Consider the following 9,402-nt stretch of genomic DNA (forward strand, 5'->3'; position numbering starts at 1 on the left):
ATATTATGGTCGTTATACGTAATCCGGACAACACATGGGGCTTTTTGCGAGTACTTACAAGAAAATGGTATAGTTGCTCAATACACTATGCCCGGTTCACTCGAGCAAAATGGCGTTGCTTTGAAAGGAGAAATCGCACTCTCATGGATATGGTTAGAAGTATGATGAGTAGAACAAATCTTCCGTAGTTTTTATGGGGTGAAGCACTTATGATCGCAACTTATATTTTAAATCGTGTTCCCGCAAATGTTCCCAAGACCCCTTTTGAGTTGTGGACCGGGCGGAAGCCTAGTCTAAATCATCTTCGTGTATGGGGTTGTCCAGTGAAGTAAAGATTTATGATCCTAATTTGAAAAAGTTAGATCCGAGAACAAATCGCTGTTATTTCATTGGTTATCCAATGCGCTCAAAAGGCTATCGCTTTTACTGTCCCACTCGTGGTACGCGAATTGTTGAATCTCGCATCGCTAAATTTCTGGAATTTGATGTTGCTGAAAAAATTCCTTCAACATCTCTTGAAATGGGGGAGTCATCTAAAGGAATTTGTATTCCTATGTCATTTTCAAGAGATGATAATAGTAGTCTCCATCCTACTCCAGTTGGTAATGCTCCCAGTGTTGATGAATACATTGCTCCCGATATCGAAGATGATGAAGGTCCTATTATTGATGAAGGGCCTATTAATGATGAAGCTCCTATTGTTAATGAGAATCCTGTTATTGAAGAAATTCCAGTTGTGGAAGATGTTATTCAAAACAATGATCAACAAAGAGAAGTTATTCCAGAAGTACCTCCTCTAAGAAGATCTCGTAGACAAAAGAAGTCAACAAAGTGTCATGATAATTTTGTTTATCTTGGAGAAGGAGAATATGATATTGATCATTTTGTGGATCCTGTCACTTTTAGTGAAGCACTTAATAGTCCACAATCTTCAAAATGGTTAGCAGCTACGGATGATGAGATCGACTCCATGAAGAAAAATGGTGTATGAGAGCTAGTTTTATTACCTGATGGTTTTAAACCAATAGGTTGTAAGTGGATTTTAAAGGCTAAAAGGGATAAAAAGGGACAAATTGAAAGGTTTAAAGCGCGTTTAGTGGCTAAAGGCTTTACTCAAAGAGAAGGTATTGATTACACTGAAACTTTCTCACTGTTTCCACTAAAGATTCATTCGAATTATTATGGCCTTAGTTGCGCATTTTGATTTAGAATTGCATCAAATGGATGTTAAAACTGCTTTTCTGAATGGAGAATTGAATGAGGAAGTCTATATGTCTCAACCTGAAGGCTACAAGGAGAATGGAAAAGAACACTTGGTTTGCAAGTTGAAACGATCCATTTATGGTCTCAAACAGGCATCTCGCCAAAGGGTACTTGAAGTTTGACCAGTTGTGACATCGTTTGGTTTCGTAGAGAACAAGTTTGATCGGTGTATTTATATGAAGATCGGTGGGAGTCGTTATATTTTTCTTGTTCTTTATGTAGATGACATTTTACTTGCCAGCAGTGATTTGTCATTACTAAATGAGACCAAAAATTTTCTGTCTTCCAATTTTGATATGAAAGATCTTGGAGAGGCATCCTATGTTTTGGGGATTGAGATCCATCGTGACAGGAATCGAAAAGTTCTTGGCTTATCTCAAGAAGCTTACATTAATCGTGTGCTCAAAAGGTTCAACATGGATTTATGTAAAGTCGGTTCGTTCCTATTACGAAAGGGGACAAGTTCACTAAGCGGCAATGTCCTAAGAACGACTTGGAAAGAGGAGCAATGAAGAACATCCCTTATGCAAGTGTAGTAGGGAGTTTGATGTATGCTCAGGTTTGCACTCGACCTGACATAGCTTTCGTAGTAAATGTTCTTGGGAGATATTTATCTGATCCTGGCCATGATCATTGGGTTGCAGCCAAGAAAGTTTTGAGATATTTGCAAAGAACGAAGAGTTTTATGCTTGTGTATAAGCAGGTTGACAATCTTCGAGTTGTTGGTTATTCAGATTCAGATTTTGGTGGTTGTGTAGATGATTTAAAGTCAACTTCTGGCTATATTTTCACCTTGGCGAGTGTGCCGCTATTTCTTGGAAGAGTGTCAAACGGACTTTGATCACATCATCTACTATGTATGCTGAGTTTGTTGCATGTTATGGGGCATCTTTGCAAGCTTTGTGGCTGAAGAATTTTATTTCGGAGATACGAGTGGTTGATTCTATTTCCACACCTATGCTAATCTATTGTGATAATGATGCTGCTGTTTTCTTTTCAAAGAATAACAAGATTAGTAGTGCTTCTAAACATATGGAAATAAAGTATCTCACTGTCAGAGACTTGGTCAAGAAAGGAGACATTGTCATTGAAAATTGCAAGACCGAGTCGATGTTAGCTGATCCTCTAACCAAAGGGTTAAGTGCCGTGCTGTTTAATAAACATGTTGTTAATATGGGCATTTTAGAATCTTTTGATCTTTTGGGTTAGTGGGAGTTTTGTTTTTTGTTTGTTTTTAGAAATTATTATTTATAATTTTCTGAATAAAGTTATGAACTACATTTTATGTTTCAATATTTTATTATTGAATGGATATGTTTTCAATTATGTTTTGTTATATTCTCGAGAATGATTGAATTGAAAGCATGTGGTTCATATTGTTGTGATCATTGTCTTTTAAATTTATTTGCTTATTGACAATGATATGTTGTTGGCTTAATTATTTAAGCAAGTTTAGTGACACTTACTTATTTTAAGTGGTGTATGTTTAATTTTACTGGCTTATTTATTAAGCATCACGGTATCAGTGAAATTGAGGACTGATAAGGATATTATGTTATTTTAAATTGATCACATGTTGAACATAATTCCTTACCACACTACTAGACTTATTGACCATGTCGATTTAATACTTTGGTATTTGTGATTATGAATGTCTTTTGTTGAGCTAAAAACAATATGACTGTCATAGTTCATTATCAAAGGTTAAATTGGACCGGTATGTTGAGATGCTATCAGAGAACTATCATTTTTTAAAGTGGCCACAAATGTTTTCCTGTTGTTCAACCCATGAGTCGTTTTCAAATAAAATTATTTTGATATATAATATATATATGTATTAAAATCAATGTAGCCCAAGTGGGAGAATGTTAGACTTTTATTTGGGCTTACATTAAATTTTATTGGTTTTATTAAAACTTGGGTTGATTGGATAGTTCTTTGCTGTGTTAGCCCATGTTGTTGGTGATCAATTGTTAATGGGCTTAGCATCTGTGAGTAAAGTCTAGGTGAAGCAGAAGTGTGGGCTTTTCTAGTTGACTGAAGCCTTTGATGAGCAGGCCCGGCCAATTTCAACTAGGGTTTTGTAGCTAAGTCCCCTCCCTAACTCTATAAATACATATTGTCTCATCACAATTGTATACCTTTTGATAATCAGAGAAAATAAACTGCTTCTGATTTAGAGATCTAGGGAGGAAGACTTAGTTGATAGTATTGCACTATCGAATTGGAGTAACTGCTGTGGATCAATCAGAGATAATTGCTATGGATCAATCAGGTACACATACCTAATTATTATATCTTATTATTGTGTTCTATGTTATATACAAATAGATCTTGGGTTAATTGTTAATTTATATAACAATAGATACATAATGTGTACATTAAGCAAGAAGATTAGTAGGGCTATAATATCCCATCTCAAAGTAGTTGATATTAGAGAAAGGTCGTTAAAGCCAAAGAGAGAGTAAGAACTCTAATGAATCATGTTCAATTACAATTCCATCGAAATCATGACACTTTCAAAATTTCTTTTTGTTTTTTCCTTGAGATTTGTTAAAATCTTTGTCAAACAATCGACATGTCTACCATTTTGGCGATTAGTAACATTTATTTTTTTTTGAACTGCGATTTTTTTTTGATAAAAAGCGTATTTATAATAAATTGGTAAAATTAGACCTCTCTGTCATTACATAATAAATTTGTAGGAAGGGTTGATTGAATTGCAATTAGTAGTTATTATTAATGATTATACTATTATTATTTTGAAATAATGACAGTTTTTTAAAATAATTGTAAATTAGATTTTAAGTTTTTTTTTTATTTTTTATTATTGTACACTTTATTTTTTATATTCAATCAACAAATCTTTATAGTTTATTGAAATATCAAACAAAAAAATTTCATACTATACCATAATAATTATTTATCAAACTAAATAATTAAATAAATAAGAATATAATTATATATTTATATATATGTCAAACAATCATTACAAAAAGCAATTATTTTTAGCGACAATTTTTTAGTTACAATATAAATTTTTTGTGACTAAATGTGATTTTTAGTCATAACCAAAAGTTACTTGTGACTAAAATATAGTATTTAGCTACGAGTTGTCACTAATTTAATTTTAGTCACAACAATTATTGTTATTAAACATACATTTAGTCACAAAAAATTGTAATTTTTGTGACTAAGTTTTAACCACGGACTTTTTAGTCACAATAATATAGGAATGATGATTTATAATTAGTCACAATTTTTTTTACTTTTAGTCACAAGTTTTATTGTGACTAAAAGTAAGATTTTTTTTGTAGAGAGTAATATACAAGATAAATCCAACTTTATATGTTTTCAATAGAAAGCCAATTTGCATACATATATAAACACAAAAGAAATTTTTAAGTGATCACCATATCAAAATAACCCATATCATAATATAATCAATGAATTGTCAACTTTTCCAATCAAAATAAAATTGCACGGAATAAAACAAATAAATCATTCATGAAATAAAATCATTAGTTCTTAAACATGGCTCTTGATACCACATGTAAGCTTTGCACATTTATATATTCTTAATTATGCATGCAAATCAAAACTTCCTTCTGAATAAATCTTAATAGCTAGGCAAGATCTTGATCAAAATGTGTGAAGATCAATCTTAGCAGAGAAAGAACAAAGAGAACAAAAAGAAGAAGAAATTTTATATTGATTGTCTTAAGTGGTAAGGATTACGTACAGAGATGGTTTATATATAAGTAACAGCTATAAGAAGTAGCTAACCAACTCTATAACCGAACATAACAAACAATAACTGACTTCAAACTATACCATGAGGACAAGTGTCCTTGACAAAATGAATTTCACATTCCACATAATAGATTAAGAAAGCATACATTGATCCATAGCAATAGACATTAATTTGTATGAAAGAAATCTAAAAATTGTATTTCTCCCTTTAGAGCGCATTAGATTGACAAGCTTTTTTTGATGGAGAAGAAAACTTTTAGGTGGGTAAAGAGAGAGAGAGAGAGCCAATTCCTATTAGGGTTTTCTTTTCATTATATAGACCTTCTATCAATGTCATAATAGGATATATATGACTTTTTTTATTAAACCAGTAATATTTATTCTCTTATTTTAGTAATTCACCTGGCTCGTTTAATTATAGGGAAAAAAACAAAAAAATACAAAAAAGGAAAAAAAAATACAAAAATACTTTGGGCCGGCCCATTAAACATTTATACAGTCCACATACAAATATTTACGAAAATACCACATGCACTAAGCCTTCAGCTGTACAGAGCGAACCATGAAAATGAAAATACGCGCTCGTTTCAAAACCGCAAAACAACCAAAATGAAACCAAAACGAGAAAAATACAACTATTAATTCTGGCAAAATCAACTGGAAAAGAATACCTGCAATGATCTAAACTGAAAATGACGAAAAAAAATCAGAAAAACTGTGAAGAAACTGAAATTACACATTTGTTTTCTGTTTTATTCGATCAAAACAACTCCCCCTAATATCGAAATCCAGATTCATGAAATGTAGATCTGTAAAAAACAGATCTGGACCTCCCACCAAATTCAAAACAATGTATGATGTGAAAATTTTTAAAAAAACCTCATGAATAATACATCTACGTTATATACAGTTACATTTTGATTTATTTTTTGTTTTGGTTGTCTTATAGTTGCATTATCGTTTTATGATAGTTTATATATTATGCAAGGATTTAATTTGATGAGGACTAAGAAATAGTAGTTATACATAGTAAGTTTTGTGCAAATAGTTGCATATTAATTTTATAGTGAAATAACATATGCAAGTAGCAAAATTATAATAAAACTACAAAACAACTGTATGCAAGTGCAAATAGTTGCCTTATAGTTGCATTATCGTTTTATGATAGTTTATATATTATGCAAGCATTTAATTTGATGGGGACTAAGAAATAGTAGTTATACATAGTAAGTTTTGTGCAAATAGTTGCATATTAATTTTATAGTGAAATAACATATGCAAGTAGCAAAACTATAATAAAACTACAAAACAACTGTATACAAACTAAAATACAGGAAAAACTCTTTGAACATCAACATCCATGATAAATCTCATTGTTACCCATTGATGATATAAAAATGGACAGGAAACAACTAGATAAAAAACATATTAAAAAAATACATACAGAAGGTGTAAAATTTCAAATATGGGAGAAAACCAAAAAGAAACCGAAAACAAACCTCGGTTCGAACATCAGCACCAACATTAGCTTTTTTCCCAGAAACGTTGACAATGAAATCTCTGCATTATTTGTTGAGCAAACATACATAAGAAGCACAATGATTTCCTAAGATTGTGCCTAAAACCAGTGAAAACATTTTTCATTTCTCAGAACACTTTCCTTGGCTTCGTAAGAATATATAAGAAACTAGCTTTACAATTAAAAATTAAAAATAAAAAGAAAAGAAGAATTGTTATGTAAAAAAATTAAAAATTAAAAACTGAAATAAAATTAAAAATTAAAAATTAAAAACTGAAATAAAATTAAAAATAAAAAGAAAAGAAGAAAAAAAGAGAGTGAAATGATGGATTGATTGATAGAAGTCAATCCTAGACCTAAGCAACAATATATAAGAAACTAGCTTTACAACTAAAAATTAAAAATAAAAACAAAAGAAGAATTGTTATGGAAAAAAAATTAAAAATTAAAAACTGAAAATAAAAAATTAAAAACTGAAATAAAATTAAAAATAAAAAGAAAAGAAGAAAAAAAGAGAGTGAAATGATGGATTGATTGATAGAAAATGAAAAAAGAGAGGGAAGAGAATAGGATTTGATTGATGATGGATGGAATGATGACTAAGTGGTATTTGTGTAATAAAACTAACATTGTAAGTAAAAAAGTTGGTATAGGCGTGTAGGAGTATTTTGGTAATAAATTGTGCAAAAGTGATTTTTCATGTAAAAATTTCTTAATTATATTGAACTTTAAATGTTGATTAACATGGGTCCAACATATATGTGTGTATGTGTTTGTTTATATATATACGTGTAGGGGTGGGCATCCGATCCAATCCAACCTTTTTTTCCTCATCCGATCCAATCCAATTAGTAATTGGATTTGGAAAATCATCATCCGATCCAATCCAATTAGACCTCAAAATCCAATCCAATCCAATCCAATTACTAATTGGATTGGATCGGTTTTTTAATTGGATATCCAATTACACACCTAAATTTTAATATTAACTTAAAAATATAAAGATACGTAAGAAACTAAATATCACTTTTTATTTAAGTTTAATACCTCATAAATAAACTATTCTTACAAGTGTATTGTAGCTAAAAGTTTTAAATAATTACAAACAACATTTCTAATTAATAAAATAGAACAAAACATCATGAAAATATATACACTAAGGGTGTGTTTGGAAGAAACTGTGTAATTACTAGGTAGGGTATTACTAGGATAGTAATTACACTATATTTTAAAATGCAAGGTGTGTTTGGATATGAGGTGGTAATTACATATGAATTCCTAATATCTTGTTTGGCCAATAGTTAGTAATTACATGGAAAATAATATTTTTTAGTAGGTAATGTTTAATATGGAAAGTTTTTAGTAATTACAGAGTGTAATTACATTCAATTCTCATGGGGGGCCATGAGAATTGGAGAGTGTAATTGGAACCCCTCAATTACTTCCAATTACACAGTTCCAGTGTAATGACATGGTCAGACAAACATGCCAAATTGTGTAATTACCTCCAATTACACACAAATCCAATTACATTGTGGCTTTCCAAACGCACCCTAAACAGTTAAGTGTTACAAATTCAACATACAAAAAAAATCTAATTAAAATCTAATAAATATTTTTTATTATATAAATATTTTTTTAATATATATAAATGTAATTGGATTGGATCGGTTTTTAATTGGATTTTGAGATTGACATCCAATAACCAATCCAATCCAATTAGAATCCAACTTTTAGCATCCAATCCAATCCAATTGTAATTGGATATCCAACTTTTTGTAATTGGATTGGATTGGATCGGTTCGGTTCAATTGGATTGGATTGGATGATGCCCACCCCTATATACGTGTATGAGTGTGTATATACGGTACGTGCATGATTGTCATACATTAGTGAGATTTGTGATCTTTGATGAAAATAAACTATTTATTTCACGAGTATAAATTTTTTAATATATGTGACTATATATATTTACACTAATTACGTACTTTTGCTGCGTAAAACTCTGTCTAATAATATAATTTGCCCTAACTACCATACATTATGCATGTTGCACCCATCCTATAATTCAAATTGAATTTCATACACCCATCATTCCATCCCGCCAATGGCTGCTTCAACCTAGGTACATACCTACACTCATCACTCGATCTCTACACTACATATTATATTAATTTTTAAAAACTGTTTTCAGTTTTAAAAAATTAAAAATGTGTTTTATACGTCAATTAGTTTTATTTTTTTAATTTTATAAAATCGTACCAAACATAACCTTTATTTAATTAGTAAATCTTATCACGAGTTATAACTTACTTGTTCTTAAGTGTAAGCCAATTAGTTAGTTGGTAGGTATAATACGTATAACGACTTAATTTACATGCTTTTTGCATATAGTAAATTTTTTAAGTTAGACTTATTTGGAAGAAAAATTTCATGCACTTCTTGTTTCCTTTTCAATCTTAATTTTTTTAATTAATGAAATTTAATTACACTTGAAAAATCAGGAAAAAAAATTATGTTTAAATAGTTTATGATTTTTTTTTGCAAGGTGATTATCTTATTTTTATCTAAAACCAATAAAAAATCTAAAGCATATATATATCTTATAAATATAAATTATATTAGGTAAATGACACCTACCATTAAAAAAAAAATCACAATTTCTTCTCTCTTACAAAAATTTCCACCACAAAATCCAATCAAAAAAAAAAAATCTATTATGCTACTTTTAAAAATGCTCACCTTATTTCCTAAAAAAGTCACTAAACATTCTAAAAAGTACAAATAATAAATATATCCCTATTCTTTCAAAAAAAAAAATAAAATAAATATATCCCTATCCTTCCTTGGTGTCCAGTACTGTCCAG

The sequence above is a fragment of the Cannabis sativa genome, chromosome 1 (assembly GCF_029168945.1).
Source record: "Cannabis sativa cultivar Pink pepper isolate KNU-18-1 chromosome 1, ASM2916894v1, whole genome shotgun sequence".
Taxonomy (NCBI): domain Eukaryota; kingdom Viridiplantae; phylum Streptophyta; class Magnoliopsida; order Rosales; family Cannabaceae; genus Cannabis; species Cannabis sativa.